General features: G+C 41.1%; 1 long non-coding RNA gene across 1 annotated transcript; it reads left to right on the forward strand.

Moving 5' to 3' along the window:
* The first annotated feature begins 1,089 nt into the window (after positions 1-1,089).
* LOC122466661 lies at positions 1,090-19,159 on the forward strand. The gene is made up of 2 exons (XR_006292362.1): positions 1,090-1,335; positions 17,875-19,159. It is a non-coding gene; the product is annotated as an uncharacterized LOC122466661 (long non-coding RNA).
* Positions 19,160-20,929: the final 1,770 nt, after the last annotated feature.

Consider the following 20,929-nt stretch of genomic DNA (forward strand, 5'->3'; position numbering starts at 1 on the left):
AGCATATCACATGCCCTTACATGCTTTGATGACTCACAGAGGCAGCCATTGCCCATATTCTTTCTGAGGTATCCACAGGAAAAGCTTACTGGGCCGGATTAATTTCTTCAATAGCCCATTGTAAGCTATGTGTCCTTAATTGGCTATCAACACATAGAATTTACATTAGGGCAAGACAGCTATCTGGGGGTGCTACCCAGGATTACAACGCATGTGTAAGATCCAAATACATAGCCAATATTCATAATTTCAGATGGAAAGATGATACATGGATTTAACCAGGATAATCATCATATTTGATTGATTGTAACTTTTCCATTGATACCTTACATGATACACTTCATATAAGATTTATGAAAATTGTGTAACAGTGGGCTTCTCTCTTATACACAGCATCACAGTTAGTTTGTCACATTAACGCTAAAACAGATTGTTTAGCACAGACCTCATTGAAAACAGGTAAACATACTTTTAATCAAATGATCATTTGGTTTAAAATTTTCCATGAAACAAACAAGAAATTGACCCTCACCAGTTAATATATTTGACAAGATATGGGAATTGCAGCTGGAAATCGGCAACATTAAGAACCAGATGCAGAGTCTAGTGCTGTCTATGGAAAGAGTCCCATTGACTTCAGTGGGACTGGATCAGGCCCTAATGGGGCAAATCAAGAAAAATTAATAAATACATAGCTGTGTGTGACTAGTAAATAGGGTGACCAGATGTCCCAGTTTTATAGGGACAGTCCCAATATTTGGGGCTTTTTCTTATATAAACGCCTATTACCCCCGACACCCTGTTCCTATTTTTCACATTTGCTATCTGGTTACCCTACTAGTAAGTGATGATGTTGATGATCTATTTAAAAAAAAAGCACAAGCCATTTTCCTGCCAAGAAGGCCTTCATTAATAACCAACAAGTGACTCTTAAAATAAAGCTTTTGACAGTGTGCAAACCCACGGCCTATCCTTTCACTGTGTTTCAGGACAAATCATCAGAGGCACGTGTGGTGAAGACAGATTAAGCCCTACTTGAACATTTCTTTAAAAGGATCATGTCACTTTAAGAACAACAACAAAGTGGGAGGTGATAGAGGCACCTACAGTATAACTAATCAGCCGTGTGTACTTTAATGTCAGCCTTACTTGATCCCTTCTGTCTCACGGGCTAATTATACTCCCAGCTAGCTGCCTTTGTCCGATATGCTGAGCAACTTTTAAGAAAAACTTACTTACTCTATTTCAGGCTGACACCAGGAATGGAATCCCACACAAAGGAACTTGATGGTATCAGTGAGATTTGAAAGATACATCTAAGACTTTAATAAGAAGGTAAGATTAGACAGGAAAGAACAGAATTGCTAATGATACCATACGTCATGCTTTCTTAGTTGCCTATGAGAGTAGAAGAAACAGTGCCTGAACAATTCAATCCAGAAAATTAGTTTATTAGCCAGGTTGCAAAAAATAAGTGACAAATATAGTAACAGTTAATACTGGTGTTCCTAATTTCTTTTTTGATCATTTTAAATTGCCGATTTTGTCATTCAATTTAATAATCTCACTGTTAACCCAATGTAGTCTATGATAACTAAATGGGTGTGGAGTTATGTCTGCAAATATGTTGCCCTCGACAGTCCTTTATTATTTGAAACAAAGCTCCTGTAATGTACAAAGATACTAGATTCTCAGCCAGTGTAGACTGGCATAGTTTCATATTGCTGATGTCAGTTCTAGATTGATTTACACTACTGCTACCGGGTTTTGTTGCTTCCATTTTAGGTATTCTCAAATGTATGAAAGACTAATTATAGACATTCTATCATAGAAGGAGTTACTGTCCTGTATACAGTATATGGCCCCTAATTACAATAAGTACAGGAGACAGGTGGATAACAGACATATGCCACAAATTCCAAAATACACACAAAACATACCTGGGTCAAATATTAAGAAAATTATAATTTTTCATATTCTACAAAGAGACCCCCAAACTCTCTTTGAAATTTGGGTTCACAAATTTTAAATAATAAGAGGAAAATCATGGGTCTATTTCAACTAACAGTGCTGCTGTTTACTTTAGACAACTGGCTGAATCATATCACAAGTAACGGGAAAAAAGACATTTGTCAGTGAAGTCCTAGTAGTCAGAAATGGTCTTTTATTAATAGTCTGAGATAAAAAATGATCAAATATACTGTGTAAGTATTGTTTCATAATGTATTCTCATTTAGTATTTTTCTTTCCTACTCCTTATTTTCATTTTATCAAAATATATATGTCTACACCAAAACTTCATATTGTTTATAGAACCCCCTCAAGCTAAATTTACATTAAATTTACACTGCGAGACTACCAGCTTTATTATTGAATACTGTGGCTCAACAATGAAGTCATTTCCCTTTAAAAGAATAAAATGAAATTGCAACAGTATAATATGTTCAAAAGGAATTCCAGAAATCGATTGAAATATTTATGAACTAAGAGCTTGATGCTACACTTAATACCATTGCTGGATGGGAATTTTTTCAACAATAATTTTGCAGTGGAAAATGCCAATCTGTTGAAACCAAAACTTTTCATGGGAAGGGGGCATTTTTTATTACACTTTTGTTGGGAATGGTGTCTTATGTCCAGGATGCTATATCTGGAGAGACAAAGAGAGAACACTCATGTGAGATGCTGAAGAGTCAGAAATCTCTCCCACATGTGCCTAACCTCTAGTCTACTGGCTATTCTGGGGTGACTTGCTGATTTTCCATGAAAAGGTATCCAAAGGTTTGTTTCACCCCCAATGGGAAATTTTTTGAAGTCTCACATTTTTGCAGAGTGGGGAAACAGTTTCTCACCCAGCTCTTTTACTACCAGATTTAGGGCTTATTATTGTAAATAGTAAACATGACTTTAAAATAATGGGACTTCTCATAGCAGTAAGCACTGTGCCCAGTAGTTAGTGTTTTCAGGATAAGGGGGTTTGTTGGGGCTGGGGGCAGGTTGGTTGCTGAAGAGCATAATTTCCATTAAAAAAAATGGACAGGCATTTAGGACACTAAATCTCATTGAAAGTCACTCAGGTGCTTTTGAAAAAAATATATGTAGGACTTAACTCAGGAGTTGAACATTTTTTTGTTGGAAAGTGGCCTATTTTAAAAATGAAAACTTGTCACATAAAATTTCAGATCATCAACATTTTCTGGCTCTCCAACGTTTTCTACCAAGCTTTTGACTGATACGCTTGCCAATTTTTTCAGAAAGTTTAATCAAAATCATTTTAACTTGTTTAATGGCACATTCATTTTCCTCACTGAAGAACCCTGCAAAACAAACTAAAAATTTCAAAACATTGCACAAAATTGTTTCCCTGTTTTGACTGGCTCTAGTTATTGTGTCTCACTGTTACAGAGAGGGCCCAGGAACCCAACTTCTCACTAGTATATGCCTCAGTGGACTTGCATAAAGTAGCGTAGGCTCTTTAGGAGCAATTACTTTCTTTAGAGGAACAATATAAATCCATTCGACTGTTGTAACTATGAAAATATGGGTTTGGCAAATAGTAACAAAATGGGCATATAATGGAATATCATTTAGACCATTAAGTCATAGTAAGTTAATGGAGACTGAATTATATGAAGCAGAATCAGTACACAACTGCTATTTTTAATCCATTTTATATTATTTTCCCATAACCTGTTTTAGAGCACCTGTCGCCACACACGAAAGGATTTGTATATCCTTGATATAAGAGACTTAAAAATTTCCCAGTTCTCCAGCTGATGTCAGAGCAGGAGCAGCATAGTACAGAACAAGCCCATATGCATACGGAAACTCAGACTTACATGAAAGAAAAAAAAAAAGTAGCTAGGGAATTTTGATCATTGGAGAACATTCACCAGCAAAACCCATCCTAAGTTAAGTATTAAAACATCTCTACCCTCCTGATTGTTTAGGGTTCAGAAAATGTCACATCCACCTTGACGTGGAGGCCTTAATTTATTATTTTCCCCACTACTAATATTGCATGCTTTATTTTGAAACTGGTATGTATCATTTTTATTAAATACTCTAATACGGTAAATCAACAATCTAACTTACTTAACTGATACTGTTTCCGTAAAGGGATGGCCTAGTGGTCTAAGCACCAGGTTTGCAATACTGAGACTATGCTGATATATAAAATATAGGTGTTCAGTTTTCTGAGGCATGAAAGACTGCGGTCTCTTCTGCCTGAATTCCAGGATTGTGTCATTTGCTTTTTGTGCACCTTAACAACCCCAATGAGTTTTGTTTCTTGAAGGAATCGGAAGTTGCTTCAGTGTCTTGGATTAAAGTTTTTCTCTCTTTCTTACTTTGCTGATTGTTTGTCTTGCAGCTAGCTTCTACCTGAACTGGCTACATTTCATTAAGTTCTCAGATTCACTAACTTCTAGGAAATGAGCAAGGGATGGTGCTGCGGAGATGGCGGCTACTCTCCTTTACAAAAGCTCAATTGAAGCCACATCAGATGGGCTTCTACTTGATGGTTATGGTGCTGCTGGAGAGGTGAAATTCCACTCTTCCACACAAAATGGGGGAGAGCTCCCTGAAGAGGGAACAGCCTAGGCCAATAGTCTTAATCCAAAAGTCACAACCGAATAAAATATATATTGGATCTACTGTGCTGTCAGCACTACACTTAACCCATCAGGGCAGTGAAGAAAACTCAGGATCTTTTTAAATCTTGTAAAGTTTTTTGGGGAAAAATCATGGGTGTAGTTTGACTTCTATATTGCAGGAGGGGCAGGGTAGAGGGATTTAACCAGGGTCACAGGTGGCTAATGCGCAGGAGCCCCCATCCGGAGTAGAGGTTGCCTTGGAAGCCACGTCTGGCAACCACGCAGGCTCCAGCCGGAGGAGGGGCCGGGGAAGTGCGGGGGTTAGCCACCCAACTCCCACATGTGGGTTTCTTGCTGACTCAGAGCCAGCTCCACTTGGTCACATGGTACACCAGGCCCACTCCCTGTGCAGCAGCTGGCAGAGCCCAGCCAGTCAAGTCACCACTGAGCTGCGCTGCCAGGGGAGAGGTGATTTTATGGATTTTAACTTAGCAATTGTTTTCTATGCATTGATGTATTTATTTATTTCATGGTACTCTTGTGCAGTATGTGTTTCCTTCAACTGTCTGGTGATTGTGTAGAAATTAGTATGTTTACTGCAGTGTGGGAACATCTGAGCAGGTAGCCTCATTAAATTGTCCCTCACGAGCCAGGCTGCTCTGCCTGCGAGCTCCCACTCACAGTTGATAGAGCTCATTGCTATCAATTAATCTGAGAGCAAACATTCGTTTACAGAAAATATTTCCAGCCCTGGGGACTGATTCTGCAGTCCCTTACTGATAAGTATAGGGGGAGAAGTACCACTGAAGTCAATTGGGCTGGCCTCAGTGGAGTTTGTAGACTTGGGCCCCTTCTGTATGTGTTGAAAAGTAGCAAACCCCTTTCTGTAGGTGGCAACAAGGAAGGATTCTCCTGCACTCAGGTTCTCCACACATCACTCACGGAGCTCTCAATGCTAATGAGAATGGGTGATCCCAGCAGGTTGCACGCACCCTACGGGAACTTAGGTGGGATCCCTGTGGTGGGGCCTGGCCTCCCCCACACTGGGGCCAGGCAGTAGGAAGTAGAGCTCCCCATTCAGCGCACCTGGACTTTGCTCCTATTCTTGTGTCATGAAGCAGGAACCCCGCACGCTACTGGGATCTGCCAAGCCCTGCAGCAGCCCAGAGCCATTGAGCTGCTGTGGTAGCTCCAGCAACTGTAAAGAGCAAGCATGGCCCCAGGCAGGGGAAGCACTGACCCATCTCTCTGTCCCTGCCTCCTGATGCCTTCAATGAGAGCTCGCCCTGGGGAAGGTGGGTCGGGAACTCACTGGCCACCTGTGGAGTCCCAGGCTTCCCATGCCCCAAGTGGGCAGGAGCAGGGAAGCTGCCCGGGGAGCAAACTGCATTGAGTTTCTATAACCTATGAGAAGTCCTTCCCTATAAAGGTAAATGACACTCTGCAAAAAGAATTCTGTTGCAAACAGACTGTGCTCTTTGAAATGATAGAAGCAAGATAACAATCCCTTGCTACATGCTTCAGAGAGGGCAGCAAAGCAGCAGAGCCGCTCAAACAGGCTCTGCCGGTCAGTTCCAACGAATATTGTATTTTTGTTCATGAAACAAAAAAATCTTCCAGAAAATGCAGCTAAACTATCCAAAAATCCTCTTGGCTGTCAGTACAATGGTGACAATAGTCAAGAAAATAGTAGTTATAAGTTCTTCAGGGCAGGGACTGTTCCTTACTGTGTTTGTATAGTACTTAGGTCAATGGAGTGCTGTTCTCAGTTGCCCTTCAGGCACTACCATGATAATGTTGAGACTTGAATGTCAGAGGCCATTCCAAGACAAGGAGTTAAATATTACAGTCAGCAACTTGGACATACTTCACTAATCAAGTGCCTGCTAGTTTCTTTGGTACCTCATTAATGCTCACTGCTAAAAACCCACACACAAGCTTCAAAGCTAAGGTAAGTCCATATTTGCTTTCCAAACCTTTAGCAGTTTGTTCTTGCTCAATGAAACACAAAGCATCAAGCTAATTCACTGGCAGGGATTTTTTTTTCTATTGTTGCAATGTCTTGTGGTCTGTACCTGTCATTTAAGGGATGATATTTCTCCAGGAGTTATTCAAGAGTAACACAGTTACACTGAAGCCATTTCAAAAAAGCAACCATATGTTTGTCCACATGTCCTGTACGTTTCCAGCTGACTGACTGTTAGCTCCTAGGTGCTATATGAGTGGCCTTAGACACTAGTTGCTAAGGAAGATCTCCCGGTAGAAATGGGAGCACAGACTCAGTTATATTTGCTGTTACGAATACTTCAGATCATACGCCTCCATGGATTTTGGAGCCATTATTGCATTTGGTCATTGTGTCAAGTTCTTGACAGCCTTCCCCAAGGAGAATCCCTTGTTGAACTTGCTTTGTACATTTCCAGAGAGTAGTCAATAGTGTAAGATTTGTAGTCTTTCAGCGCTCTTCATAAAAGTTAGCTAACTTTTATGAAATCTAAAGGAGGACAGAATTTTGAAGCACTTAGCTTTGTTCTTATGATCAGTTCAAAGAGTAGGGCACTAGGTTATAGTCACTGCCCCCTTTGTGAAAGCCATTTTAAGATGTATCTGAGAATTGAAAACAAGAGACTAGTTACCCTCTCTACCCACATGCCTTTTACTCTCACTCACCATTTCACTTTCCCTAGGCCTATGAAACCTTTACCTTTTTAGAAGAAAGTCATTTAAATATTAGTGTATTTTTCTGATTGTAAACCAGCTTTCATCTTGCTTACTGCTATTTCAACAACCTTTACACACAACTTGGAACTGGTCAGAAAAGGGCCTTTTAAGAAAACTGGCTTTTGCCAGCTACATAAATATTTGTATTAAAAAAAATAAAGCAAGCATTTCATTTCAGGACAATGATATTTTTGGGTGTGGTGTTGAGGGTAAACATTTCTACATTTTGGAAAAACTGTTCCCGTATGTGAAGACCAAACAATGGTTTGGTTTGGTTTTTAAAAGAAAAAATACCCATAAAAATTGGGTGCTGGTGGGAAGACACCAAGATGGTTCCTTGAAGGGTAAAGGTGACTGGGAACTTGTCTCCTCTTCCTATCCCCCCAACCCCCTATATTGCTATCAGGAGTGCCTTCAGTGATGATGATTAAGGGCACCAGAATCTCCTCTGTTTCACACCTGTCAACAAAGACTAAGTCTTCAGACCACCTGGCCCAGACATATTCCCATCTGGTGTTTGAACTCCATAAATTCATTGTAGACAAGTACTAGACTGCAACTATACTGTAAAACAAGGCCTTTCATCAGTATTTTGTGTTTCTGCAGCCCTCAGCAATGATCTTAAAGGCTATGTTATAATTATGAGCCGTAAAGGAAGTCTTAGCTGTTTGAAAGAATGGAAGCAGTTCACCATCTTTTCAAGGCAGCCTGTTCTTTCAAGTTCTGATTTAGACTGTTAGTCATATGCAGTCAATGAGATGTATAGTTTAATTTGGACAATGACGACAATAAGAGGCCTATTTGCTAAGGATGGGGACACACAAGTTTGAAATTGTCGTTGGCCAAGGAAAGGGTTTTGTTTGTCTGGTGGCAATATAAACCCTTCCATGAGGTACCTTGTTCTAAATAAATAAATAAAATAAAGGAAGCTCCTGAATCTACTGCCCCTTTAAGGTTCAAATACAAATACAGCTTCCACCAGCTATAGTCCAAAGACAAGGTAGAAAGTATGGCTAACTTCAAGCAAGTCTGAAGTAAAATGGCTAAAGTGTAGGAGCCACCTCTCAGATCAAGTTTAAGTTTAGCTCTCTCTATTTCTCCTAAAACCCCACCCTCAAGGCATGCTTTGTTGCCTGCTGCTATTGAAGAGTCATCAGCTGTCCTTGCTAGAAGCTCTGCTACTCCACCCATGCCGGTCAGCAGATCTCCAGGATGCATCTCTCATGAGTGTCCCTCCTTCCAAGGAAAGTTACTCATTAACATCCTCAAATCACTTATGTTCCACACCAGTTTGGTGTACCCTTACTTCCATTGACAGTGATTTACCTCAGCAATGAAGAGATGGTTATGGACAGACTTATTTGAAAGGAAAAATTCCATCATATTTTACGTTTCCAGTATGAATATTTTTGTTGTGACTGGCATCTAATGCCTTGTGTCCTACATTTGAGGCTTGGCAGGTTGGGAAATATGCAGGATGATTGCTTGTTTGAGGAGGTGTTTTAAACCTGTTTCTACAATAGTCTGCATGCAAGGTCCCTTCACATCAACACAAAGCTATTCATGATAGAAAAATGGAATTGAAAGTAGTTGTAGGCCCATTTCAGAGGCAGTGGATAAAATATCCAAATGCTGACTATGTCACAATGAAGCCTGTTCAAATTGACATTGTCAACGGGGTGGGAAATCACATTGCCAACTGCACCAGATACAGAAGTTAGTTACAATGAACCCGGATGTTTTGTAGAACTGACAGGAGTTGTAAAAATGTTTCCATTTGCCCCTCCCATCATCATAGTATGAGTGCCTTCTGAATTTAGCCCACTTATAAGACACTATTGAAATGGTTGGTTAAAATCTAATTTTGAAATGAATATAAAGGTAAATTGGGATAAAAGGGCGAGAGTTAACTGAGCTACACAGCACCATTAATGCTCACATCCCCCCTCCAAATGTCTTACACGCCGCCTTTTTCTGCTCCGTGTTGCACAGGTCATTTGAAGTAGGTAATTACTGGGATGAATTTTTAATGTGCTCATTTCATCCCAGCCAAAATTTAAAAGAAAAAAAGAGTCAGTGCTGCTCTTTGTTTCCACTGTGTGAGCAGAAACTGCTATGCACTGTTACACTGACTTTTCCTTTCCTCTCCGAATTAGCAGCTGAGGGAAGCTATAGAGCATTAAATGGGAAAATAAACTTCTGGTGGAAAAGAGTAATGCAGTTGAGAATTGTCTGCCTGCATGTAGGGGTTTGGGGCACGGGGGAGGGTGAGAAAAAATGGAAACACAAATGGGAACAGAAAACAGTAGAGGAAAAGCAAGTGTCCAGGTAAAGGAGGGAAAGGGAAGCAAGAGAAAATAAATCAAAGGTTAAGACAAAACCTGAAGGAAAACTGAAGGCAAGAACCGAGTGAAGAAAGCACTATTAGAAGAAGAGACAAAATAGGTTAGCAAAATGAAGGCAGGGTAGGATAGTCTGATACAGAGGTGTGCAGAGGCCACAAGGCCAAAATTAAGCAGCTCCTGGATAGAGCACACTGTACTCCTGCTGTTCTGGCTCCATGAAGAGTCAGTGCAGCATTAGTCAGAGAAGCTAAAGTGGAGAAAGATGATTGTGTGAAGAAAAGGAGGAAGAGGAGGTAAAAGGGGAGAATCAAAACCTACAAGCCAGTAAACTTTTTATGAGATGTGTATTTTATACAATTGGTGGCACAGGACACAATACAGCTAGCTATACTGAGAGGGGAAATATCCTTGTTGGAATGCAACCAGTCAAGCTGACTATTTAACTACAAACATGCAGCTAAGATAACAATAAGGATAATCATCATATTCATGCTTCAGGGTGTAATCTGATCTGCCAGGCATCTGGACAGAATTTCTTCCTTCCCTGTACAGCATTGCACAATTTACTACAAGTGAAATTAATTCATCAAGTTACACTTATGTGGCTGAAGGGGAAGGTAGCAGCTTTGCTATGTGCTAGGGAGCAGTTCTCTAAACAGCCTTACCTAGACCAGAGGAGGGGGATACAAGATTGGGGTTTATGGACTTGAAGTTCAAAACTCCCTGCATAAGGGGAGCAGAGTGGGTGCATTGGCACTCCAATTGCCCAGAATGAAAGGGAAACTCCATCTCCCCAAAACCCATGAAAAATTCTTGGATTGGAAGCAGGGTTCAGGATTTGGTCGTCAATTAACAGGTTCTGTTTCCTTTTGCCTAATGCCAAAATGAAGTTCCATTTGGAATCTGCTTGATGATAAATCCCAATGTTCCTAAAAAAATGTCACCAGCCAAATCCTGCTAGCATTCATTAGCAAGTCAGGTGTGCGAGATACCTTCTTCATCCATGGGTCACAGGATAAGATCCTTATTACTGATCCTTTGCCCTAGCCTTCAAGGTCCTGCACAGTTTAACTCCTGCCTACCCCTCTGCTCCAATCTTGCTCCTTTATTGCCATTTGCACCACCTGAGATGCCTGACTTACCACTCAGCTACACACTTTTTCCAGTGCAGGCCCCTTCAACGGACTCTGTCCACCTGTCTTCAAGTTTCTCCTCAAAAGACCTCCTCCTTCAAGGAGGACTATATACGCTAATCCACTCTTAGTGTAAATAAAAATAAAGCAGCATTAGGACACATGCTAGACACTACATCTCACTCATTTGCTTTCTGCTGCACCATATCCCTCACCTTTTGTCTGTATGTTGTTTATTTAGGCTCTGATCCTGCAACCTGTACAGTGAGGGCAGACCATGGAATACATGCATTGATCACTGCAGGACTCGGTCCTTTAATTATAAGATCTCTGGGGCAGAGATCTTATTCCCTTTCTTGTCCATAAAGTGACCTGCACAATTGTGTCACTATATAAATAGACAGGTTTCAGAGTAGCAGCCGTGTTAGTCTGTATTCGCAAAAAGAAAAGGAGTACTTGTGGCACCTTAGAGACTAACAAATTTATTTGAGCATAAGCTTTCGTGAGCTACAGCTTACTTCATCGGATGCATTCATTTTTTCCACTGAATGCATCCAAAGAATTCTCATCCCCTGTGCAAAGTCTAAGTGAGTGGGCTTTGTACAGGACTGTGGTGAGTTGTGTCTTGTCCCCACAAACCTTCTGGTATGGTGTGGAAAGTCAGCACTGCTACTTTGTGGCTACCACAGCAGCTTTACGGCTGGGTTAACAGAAGCAGCCCTCTATGCTCTCCTGTTATAGAGAGGTTTTGGCTCAGTGGATCTGCATGATTTGTGCATTACCTAAAGTCATATAAACATAAGTGGCAGGTGGAAAAGGGTAGCTCAAGGATTGAGACTTCATTCATCTGGAATTTATTAAAACAACCCAAGAAGGGAACTTTAGAAATTAACATTGCTGGGATGAGCAGGTACTCATATTTTCAGTAAAAGAAAGTACGGCCTCCTGAAAGAGTGTCCGACCAGTAGATTGCAATTCCTGGAGGAATGCTTCCATAAAACATTGTTTTACTTCTCCTACTTCTGACCCAGGTTAGCTTGTGAGAGATAATAGTATGATGTGATACTAATATGTAGATAATAATATGATGTGGCATAACTTTAAGGTTCTGAAGCTTTGATTTCATCTTCAGAGCCTGACCTGCCCTATAATCTATCAGCCTGTAGTTTTATGATAAACATATAAAAAAAGTACTGTAGTGCTGACACATATCACCCTCAACTTTACAGGAGTAAAGAACAGATTTGTTTAAAACACCAAACTATACTGCTTCTCCTAGAGCTTTCCCCATCCCGTAAGCTGTTCATATGAGGGTGGCAGTATGCTATATTACAATGGATATCATCAATGCACTTGCAGGGGTAACTGGCAGCAACCTAGGCCTTCTTGAATGGTTGGGGGTGGAGGGCTTAGGGTTTGCAGTTTATGCTTAGCCAGGCTATTGGGTTGAAATACATGTCTTACCAGTCTACGCCCAAGAGATGTGATCTCACACACACACTAACATGGTTCACTTACCACTGGGACACTTTCTTGTAGCAGGGTCTGAAGATCAGGTCTCATCCATTCTGGCATCCCCTTCCGTCATTTGCTTGTCCCATAGCGTCTCTCTGTAAGACTCAGACAGGTCACCCTATAGTTTTCCCCTTCCAGGGTATCAAAGCTTCTCCAGACAAACTGTCTGACACCATCTCAGATAGTCCTCCATACCAATTCTAAGTCCAGGCCACTCACCCAGTGACTGATAGGGGAACCCAGGCCTGCCCACATTTCCAGCCCAGGGATCCAATAAACAGCAGCCAAAATCTACAGATTCTCAACCCTCACTGCTCTTTCCCTGGGCTTCTTCCTACTCTGCCTTCCACAGGATTTCTTCCCCACAACATCTCTAGGTAAACCCTGATCACAGGGCTCTTACTCCCCCAAGTTTCTGCCTACCAACCCACCTCCCTGTACCCAGAAAAGAACTCCAGACTCATTTCCTTCTGCTCTCAAATTCCTGGCTGTATACAAGCCCAGCCTGCTCCTGGCCAGCAGCGCTTCATCTCCAATTAATGCTTATCAGTCAAGCCTGACTGTCCCCAGAGTGTGGTTGATAATCTTAATTGGCCTCTTCTGAGCCACCTTCACCTCTTCAGGCTCAGGTGGGGGAAACACTGCATCTCATACACATACACACACGCCATCCCGCCCTCCGTCCCGGCACGATGTCTCCCCTGGAAGGCACTTTGGGAGCTGCTGTTTCACACCTCAGCACTGTGGCTGGTGAGCAGCGTGGCGGCTCACAACCTATTGCCCACTAATGTGAGCTGGCCCAAGCAGAATCCCTCCAGCCACTCAAATCAGATCTGATTCTTCCTTTAAAAAAGAAGTCTCGGTCCTGGCCAGCTGTGTAACATCTCTCCTGTTACTATAGCTCCTGCCTCCCAAGAGAGGGCTTCTAGTTCAGCTGGGGATACAGTACCTTTATAGGGAACAAGTTTCCACCTAGACCACATATAAATATCAACATGGCTTCCTGTAGCTCACCTTCCTTCACCTGCCCTGGGGTGCAAATGCTTAATTATAGGATGTAGATAATGTGTCCTCTGCTCACTTCCTCATACTGTCTCCCTTAGATCACACCATTAATTTATCACTCTGATCTGAGCACAGAGCCAGCACTCCCTCCCTCTGCAGCAGAGCTGTCTCCTTTCCCGGTTGCTCTTCACCCTGCCTTGGGATCTAAAAAGGATACAGGATAAAGTAGGGCTATCTAGTGATTTTAAAAATTAATCGTGATTAATCGTGCAGTTAAACAATAATAGAATACCATTTATTTTAAAAATGTTGGATGTTTTCTACATTTTCAAATATATTGATTTCAATTACAACACAGAATACAAAGTGTACAGTGCTCACTTTATATTTATTTTTATTGCAAATCTTTGCACTGTAAAAAACAAAAGAAATAGTATTTTTCAATTCACCTAATACAAATACTGTTGTGCAATCTCTTTATCATGAAAGTTGAATTTACAAATGTAGAATTATGTACAAAAAAAACCTGCATTCAAAAATAAAACAATGTAAAACTTTAGCGCCTACAAGTCCACTCAGTCCTACTTCTTATTCTGCCAATCGCTCAGACGAACAAGTTTGTTTAGAATCATAGAATCATAGAATATCAGGGTTGGAAGGGACCTCAGGAGGTCATCTAGTCCAACCCCCTGCTCAAAGCAGGACCAATCCCAAACTAAATCATCCCAGCCTGACCTTAAAAATATCTAAGGAAGGAGATTCACATTTGCAGGAGATAATGCTGCCTGCTTCTTGTCACAATGTCACCTGAAAGTGAGAACAGGCGTTCTCATGGCACTGTTGTAGTTCATGTTGCAAGATATTTCCATGCCAGATGTGCTAAAGATTCATATGTCCCTTGATGCTTCAACCACCATTCCAGAGGACGCACGTCCATGCTGATGACGGGTTCTACTTGATAACAATTCAAAGCAGTACAGACCGACACATGTTCATTTTCATCATCTGAGTCAGATGCCACCAGCGGAAGGTTAGTTTTCTTTTTTGGTTGGGGTCTGTAATTTCCACATCAGTGTGTTGCTCTTTTCAGACTTCTGAAAGCATGAAATATGAAATAAAGCTCCACACCTCATCCCTCTCAGATTTTGGAAGGCACTTCAGATTCTTAAACCTTGGGTCGAGTGCGGTAGCTAGGTTTAGAAATTTCACATTGGTATTTTCTTTGCATTTTGTCAAATTTGCAGTGAAAGTTTTCTTAAAATGAACAACGTGCTGGGTCATCATCCGAGACTGCTATAACATGAAATATATAGCAGAATGTGGGTAAAACAGAGCAGGAGACATACAATTATTCCCCAAGGAGTTCAGTCACAAGTTTAATTAACACATTTTTTTTTAACAAGCGTCATCAGCATGGAAGCATGACATCTGGAACAATGGCTGAAGCATGAAGAGGCATATGAATCTTTAGCACGTAAATATCTTGCGACACCAACTACAACCGCCTGTTCTCACGTTCAGGTGACACTGTAATTAAGAAGTGGACAGCATTAGTTCCCATAAATGTAAACAAACCTTGTTTCTCTTAGCAATTGGCTGAACAAGAAGTAGGACTGAGTGGGCTTGTAGGCTCTAAAGTTTTACATAGTTTTGTTTTTGAGTGCAGTAATGTAACAAAAAAAACTCCATTTGTAAGTTGCATTTTCATGATAAAGAGATTGCACTGCAGTACTTGTATGAGATGAATTGAAAAATACTATTTCTTTTGTTTATCATTTTTACAGTGCAAATATCTGTAATAAAGAATAATATAAAGTGAGCACTGTACACTTTGTATGCTGTGTTGTAATTGAAATAGATATACTTGAAAATGTAGAAAAACATCCAAAAATAGTTAATACCTTTCAATTGGTATTCTATTGTTTAACAGTGCGATTAATCACGATTAATTTTTTTGAGTTAATTGCATGAGTTAACTGCGATTAATCGACGGCCCTAGAATAAAGCAGAGCTCTGACAAGAACCTTAAACTCTGAGTGATCATCACAGTTTCTTGTTGCTTTCTCCTGATTTTTTGAATACGGTTACTATTATCTCAAAACAACTGAAATCCTGAGATGCTTGGCCTGAATAACAGAAAAGAGTTCATTATTCCAGCAGCTATATCCCATTTTGATGGGACCCTATCATAAGCTAGAGTGTGTAGGACAGACTTGACCCACAGCACTTGACAGATGGCACCCTTTCTGCTGAGCCAAAACCAGTTGTAAATCAAAGTGCCACAATGAAATTGGAGCGACCATACACAGCCTGAGTTGCTGCTGTCTTTCTGACAGGCTGTTACACTGAGTTCTTGCCTGCTTACAGACCCTTAAGATCGCGTGGATCTTCTTGAAAGAGTAGGAAGTATTAAGTCTGGTGTTGTGGATAAATTCTGCCTTTTTCCATCATTTCCACTCTATTTTGAATCAGAAAAAGTATCTTTGCCTCTTGTCCAGGATTGTTACATGGTGGTGCTATATGGTATTAGACAGCTTCACTCAGAGGTAGCTGCATTTCACTGATGGACGAAGTGATCCTTGGGGACCGTTTGTATTTCACTTCATATTTCAAGTTGTAAAGTATGTTGGAATCCTTTTTGCCATGAAAGTTGCTGTCTGCATTTAGGATTACTGTTCTCATCCTGCTCTGCTAGCAACCAGCTGTGTCACCATGGCCATATGGTGCCATCCTTCCCACCCTTTGGCTGTCTTGTCTCATTAGTCCCTGCCCCAAAGAGCTTACAGTCTATCTCCATGGGCTTGTAAAATGCCTTGAACAATGGAGCCTGATCTAAGGGTGGGCCTCTAAGCATGACCCAGGTACACATATATCTAATAATTATTCTAAGCTAGTGTTTAGTCCCGAGAAACCACCTGTTTTCTAGAGGTGCATGGCTAGCACTGACAAATCTGAATGGGATATTGAATGAACCTTGTCCATGTGAAGCAAACTCCCGGCCAAACTAGGGCTGGTTGCTCAGCTGCTGCGATGAGTTAGGGCAGGTCTATGCTAAATTGCTACAGCAGTGCCTCTGCAGCTTTTGAAGTGAAGATGCTACTATGCCAACAGGAGAGCTTCTCCCATCGGCGTAGTGAATTCACCTCCACGAGAAGCGGTAGCTAAGTCAAAGCAGTAGCGTTGTCTACTCCAGGGGCTAGGTCAGTGTAACTGTGTCACTCAGGGGTGTGGATTTTTCACCCCCAGAGAGATATAGTTATACAGATGTAAGTTTGTAGTGTAAACCTGGCCTCAGCACTCATCTGGGCCTTCAGTGGGTCAGCCCCCAGGCATGCAGGGGCTATCATTGAGCAGAGCCTGGGTCAGATGGCCCCAGGATCAAGTATTTCCACAGCCGCAGCAGAGCTGCAGTTCAGGCTGAGCAACAGCATGACCTGCCCAGGAATCCTCCTGCTGCCACACAGTGCACCAGACTCCAGCGACTCCCAGCCTCCTCCTCAGCCTTGCCTGAGCCCTGCCCTTGCCCTGCACTAGCTTCACTCCAGCCTTGTCACTGACCTGCTCCAGCCTTGTCTCTGCCTCCTGACCCACCCACCCAATGCCCTCAGACTCTGACTATCTGGTTTTCAACCTTTGGCATGTAACTGGACCCTGGCTTCGGTACCAACTTGGCTTGCCTTTGAACTCTGACCACTGGCCTGTACCTGGACTCTGGATCTCGATTCCGCATCTACCCTTCACTCAGGCCCAATCCTCCGCCTAGCTGTGACCCACGCTCCAACCACTAGGCCTGATTGTCAGAGGCAGAGCCTGACGTTGTGTCTCTTTCTATAGCCTCTAAACATTGCCAAACACTGATTCGGCTCCACTAGTGTTAGTGACATTGGGCACCATAGTGTAGACAGGCCACTGACATCCATGTCAGGTAATGCTGTTCAGAGCAGGTCTAACTATGCAGCACTTAACACCAATGGAAGCTGGCTGCTCGTTAAGATCAATGAAGCTGAACTGGTGCTCGCCCCATGGGAAATGTTTGCATATGTTCCCCTGTGTAAACAAGACTCTTGTGTCCTGGGGACTGAGATCCGGGATTTCTTTATTGTACATCTAGATCTGATTTACTGTGTGGGCTTGAATAATACTTGTCTACCTCAAAGTGCTGTTGTAATTATTTATTGTCCTGTATTTGATTGTTTGCAGAACAATAAACATTGTTAATCTGAAATAAACTCCAGAAGATTATAAAGGTGTGATCTAGTGCAGCATGTGCTAGGCTGGCAGTCAAGCGTTCCGAATTGCAGTCTCAGATGGGCCGTTTGCTGTGGTAGTTAACCCAATCTGTAAAGCAGGGATGCTAAATGCACTTTACAAAAATGGGCAACATCTCTGAATAAAAAGTACTAGCTTTATTAATAAGCTGTTACAGACAACAATTATTCTTGATATTCAAACTAAACTGTTCTTTCTCCATGTCATATCCTTACTCTAAGTAAAGTGAGTGCAAAGTAATTTTCAAGCAGACTTTTTAGAAAAAGACTTACATGTGTTTTCTCTTCACAGATTCAGGTCTTAAAAGTGAGGAAATCATGGTGGACACTGTCTTGGCACCATGGACAATAATCTTGGTGATCTTTGCTTCAGTGCTGATAATGAGCTTTCTGATGTTTCTCCCCCCTGTTGCCGTGGTGATCTGGAAAATGAAGCATGTGCCCCAGATCTCTTTGCATGGAACTGTGTAACCAGGCCTAATGGACAGTGCAATGCCCTGGAAACCCACAAAGAATCCTGCAACTAAACAAGCTACAAACTTACTCACAAATAGCAACTATTTAACAGAATCCATCACAAAACCTGAGCTTTTCCCAGGCCTATTGCTGCTGAGGTCCTGCAGGACACTGTATATAACTTTATATTAACTTCCTAAAGTTCCTACCACTCTTCCTACATCTAATTGGCTACACTGTACTTCATATCACTTGTTTCTTGGATTGCGCTTCTCTCTACGACCATAACTGACCAACCTATGACAAAAAGAAAAACAAGTAGCACATGCCTTTGTAGTTATGACCACTTGTAAATAGCACTAAAAAGACACAAGGTAACTATATTAGTCTGAAAAGCATGGTAAGCCCTGGAGCTATATATATATATATATATATATAGTTTGATAGAAGCTGAATATATTTTCCCTCAAAGGGAACAGTGCAATGAATGGCATAGTCATTGCTATTAATTAACCACAGTCTTGTGTCTGTTTGGTTTGAAAACTCATTCTTCTGTTTTGACCATTTCTTGTTGTTATTGGGTTTTTGGTTGGTTGGGTTTTAATTTTACGTTTTTCCCCAAATTCTAAGTGTCCCAACACAAAGCTATCCCTATCCCTTGGCTAAAATTCTTGTGTGCTTTATAACCTGGTGCTCAAAGCTCAACTGTGCAAACACAAACTGTGGCAAGTTAAAGCACACATGCTGCAGGAATTTCCCCTGAATTGTAGTGACCGAATTTACTATGGAAAACAGAATGTGATTATTTAGGTTTAAATATGTCCTGTAGTTCGTGTTCCTTGGTGTGCCTTAGCACTTCTCAAACTGAATATTTTGGAAAGGCGGGACTAGAACAATTAAAAGCTTATTAGCACTCCTATCAGTAAAGTAACCTCCAGCATTTTATTTCGAACATACCCAATGTCATATAAGATTGTGGGCCTGATTCTGCCCTTCTCATGCTGGGTTTAATAGGATGATTTGCACTATATGTGGTTAATGCATTCCCCTCCCATGTAGGTTTGCTCTGAGCCACATTCTGATCTGTGTAAATCTGGCATAAACATGCGCCACTGATCAGACTCTGAAGTTTGTCCCTTTATTGATAATTATTATGTCAACTTTAAAAAATAATATAATAATAATAATCAAGAGGCTAAGTCGTGTTGTTCTTATTCAGGCAAAAGTCTATAGGAGTTTTGTCTAAACAAGGCTCAAAGACTAGATTTCTTTATTTTGGTGAAAAAAAGAGAAAGACGTCTGCTTCTTTTGAAAGGAGATAGCAATAGTTTTTATCTCACATGCAGGGAATTAAGCTACTGCCTGCACTGTAACTGATTGAACCAGAAGACTTTTTTTCTCTTTCCCTTGGCATCCTTTTCCACTTCCATCTAATAAATAAAGGAGGACTGTCCTGTTCAGTTATAGGGCTGAAACCAAAAATTCTGGATAATTTTACAGTCTGTTTTTTTTACCTACTAGCTTTTTAAAGCTGTAACTTCACTTCTCAGCTATACAAAGTACAGTTACCCTAAAATGACCTTCAGTGTCCTTGAGGACAATGGCTAACGAGAGGGAAGGCTACTAAGGGTCAAGTGCAGCATAACAACTCCCTTTCTTTGAAATTACTGCTAATAGTCATGAGGATTGGGAAAAGAAACTGATATGAGAAAGAACACAAACAGTGGGGGTGTCTGTTATTAGAGCTGTGGACATGGTGTACAGTCAACAAAAAAGTAGAACAAAAAATCTTCCAGACTCAGATTGCCTAGAAAACTAAGTAGCCACCAAACCCTCTGTTTATGTTTCATAATTGTTTCTTTTCATGTTCTGTTACTATGTCACCCAACACAGATTAGTCCCATCTTTGAAAAGGACCTGGGATTGTTTTCTCACCTTCTGCTCCAGCTCCAACAGCTAAGTGTTCTTTTCCTCTTCATGTTTCTCATTTAACTTGCTAAACAGTGATTAGATTTTTAGCAAAATGGTCTTAACCTCAATCCTCCTCCAAAATTAAATGAAAGACCAAATCATTGTGTATCTCTTCTACCAAACCTGCCTCAGTATTGGATTGGAATCAGACAAGGAAGTATAGAAGGAATGTGGCTGGAAGCTTTTGAAATCTTCTTTCATGCAGCTAAGGGAGCTGTACACTCTTTGAAGATGATGCATGAGGATGGGCTACTGTAAGCTCAAGGCCAAGTGTCTCAAAACTCTTACAAGTGACATCGTCAAAGGTGCCTAGAAAAGTTCCATGCTAGAAGCCACCTGTGGTTAAATCCTCTGAAGAAGAATTTAGTGCTTCATTGAAGGGTCAAGGTAAAATAACCAGAGACACTCATGATCCTAGTAGGGCATGTAAAAGTAGAGCATGTTCTCCCAACTGTCTAGCCTTTGCGGGCAACAAAAGTGACTTATGCTGCTTGCTTATAACCATCAATTGAGTTCATTACACAGTTCATTGCTAAGGCCAGCTAAATAATGGGGGAGGGGAAATAATGACACTTTTTTCCTATGTTGAAACTCAGAGCTTACAGACATTTTCAGACAGGCATATCCATGGGCATTTAAAGTGTGTAAATTCTCCAATATTCTTGGCTATTGAATATCATTAACTTCGCTCCTGCTCTATTAAAAAATGTAGGCAGGAGTTGGAGGTTTGTGTGACATTAGGCATAGACTAGAAGTTAGTGCAAGATGTCCATTTGTATCTAATCTGTTTAAAGGAATAATTGCACATGAGTCTTCACTGAAAACAGATATACTTGCATAGGTTTTTTAAATAGTTTTTCATTAGCTCATGTGAGCTACTATTTGCTCTGCTGTGTTGCAATACATCTTCATTGGCAATG

Source organism: Chelonia mydas, chromosome 7, assembly GCF_015237465.2.
Source record: "Chelonia mydas isolate rCheMyd1 chromosome 7, rCheMyd1.pri.v2, whole genome shotgun sequence".
Taxonomy (NCBI): Eukaryota; Metazoa; Chordata; order Testudines; family Cheloniidae; genus Chelonia; species Chelonia mydas.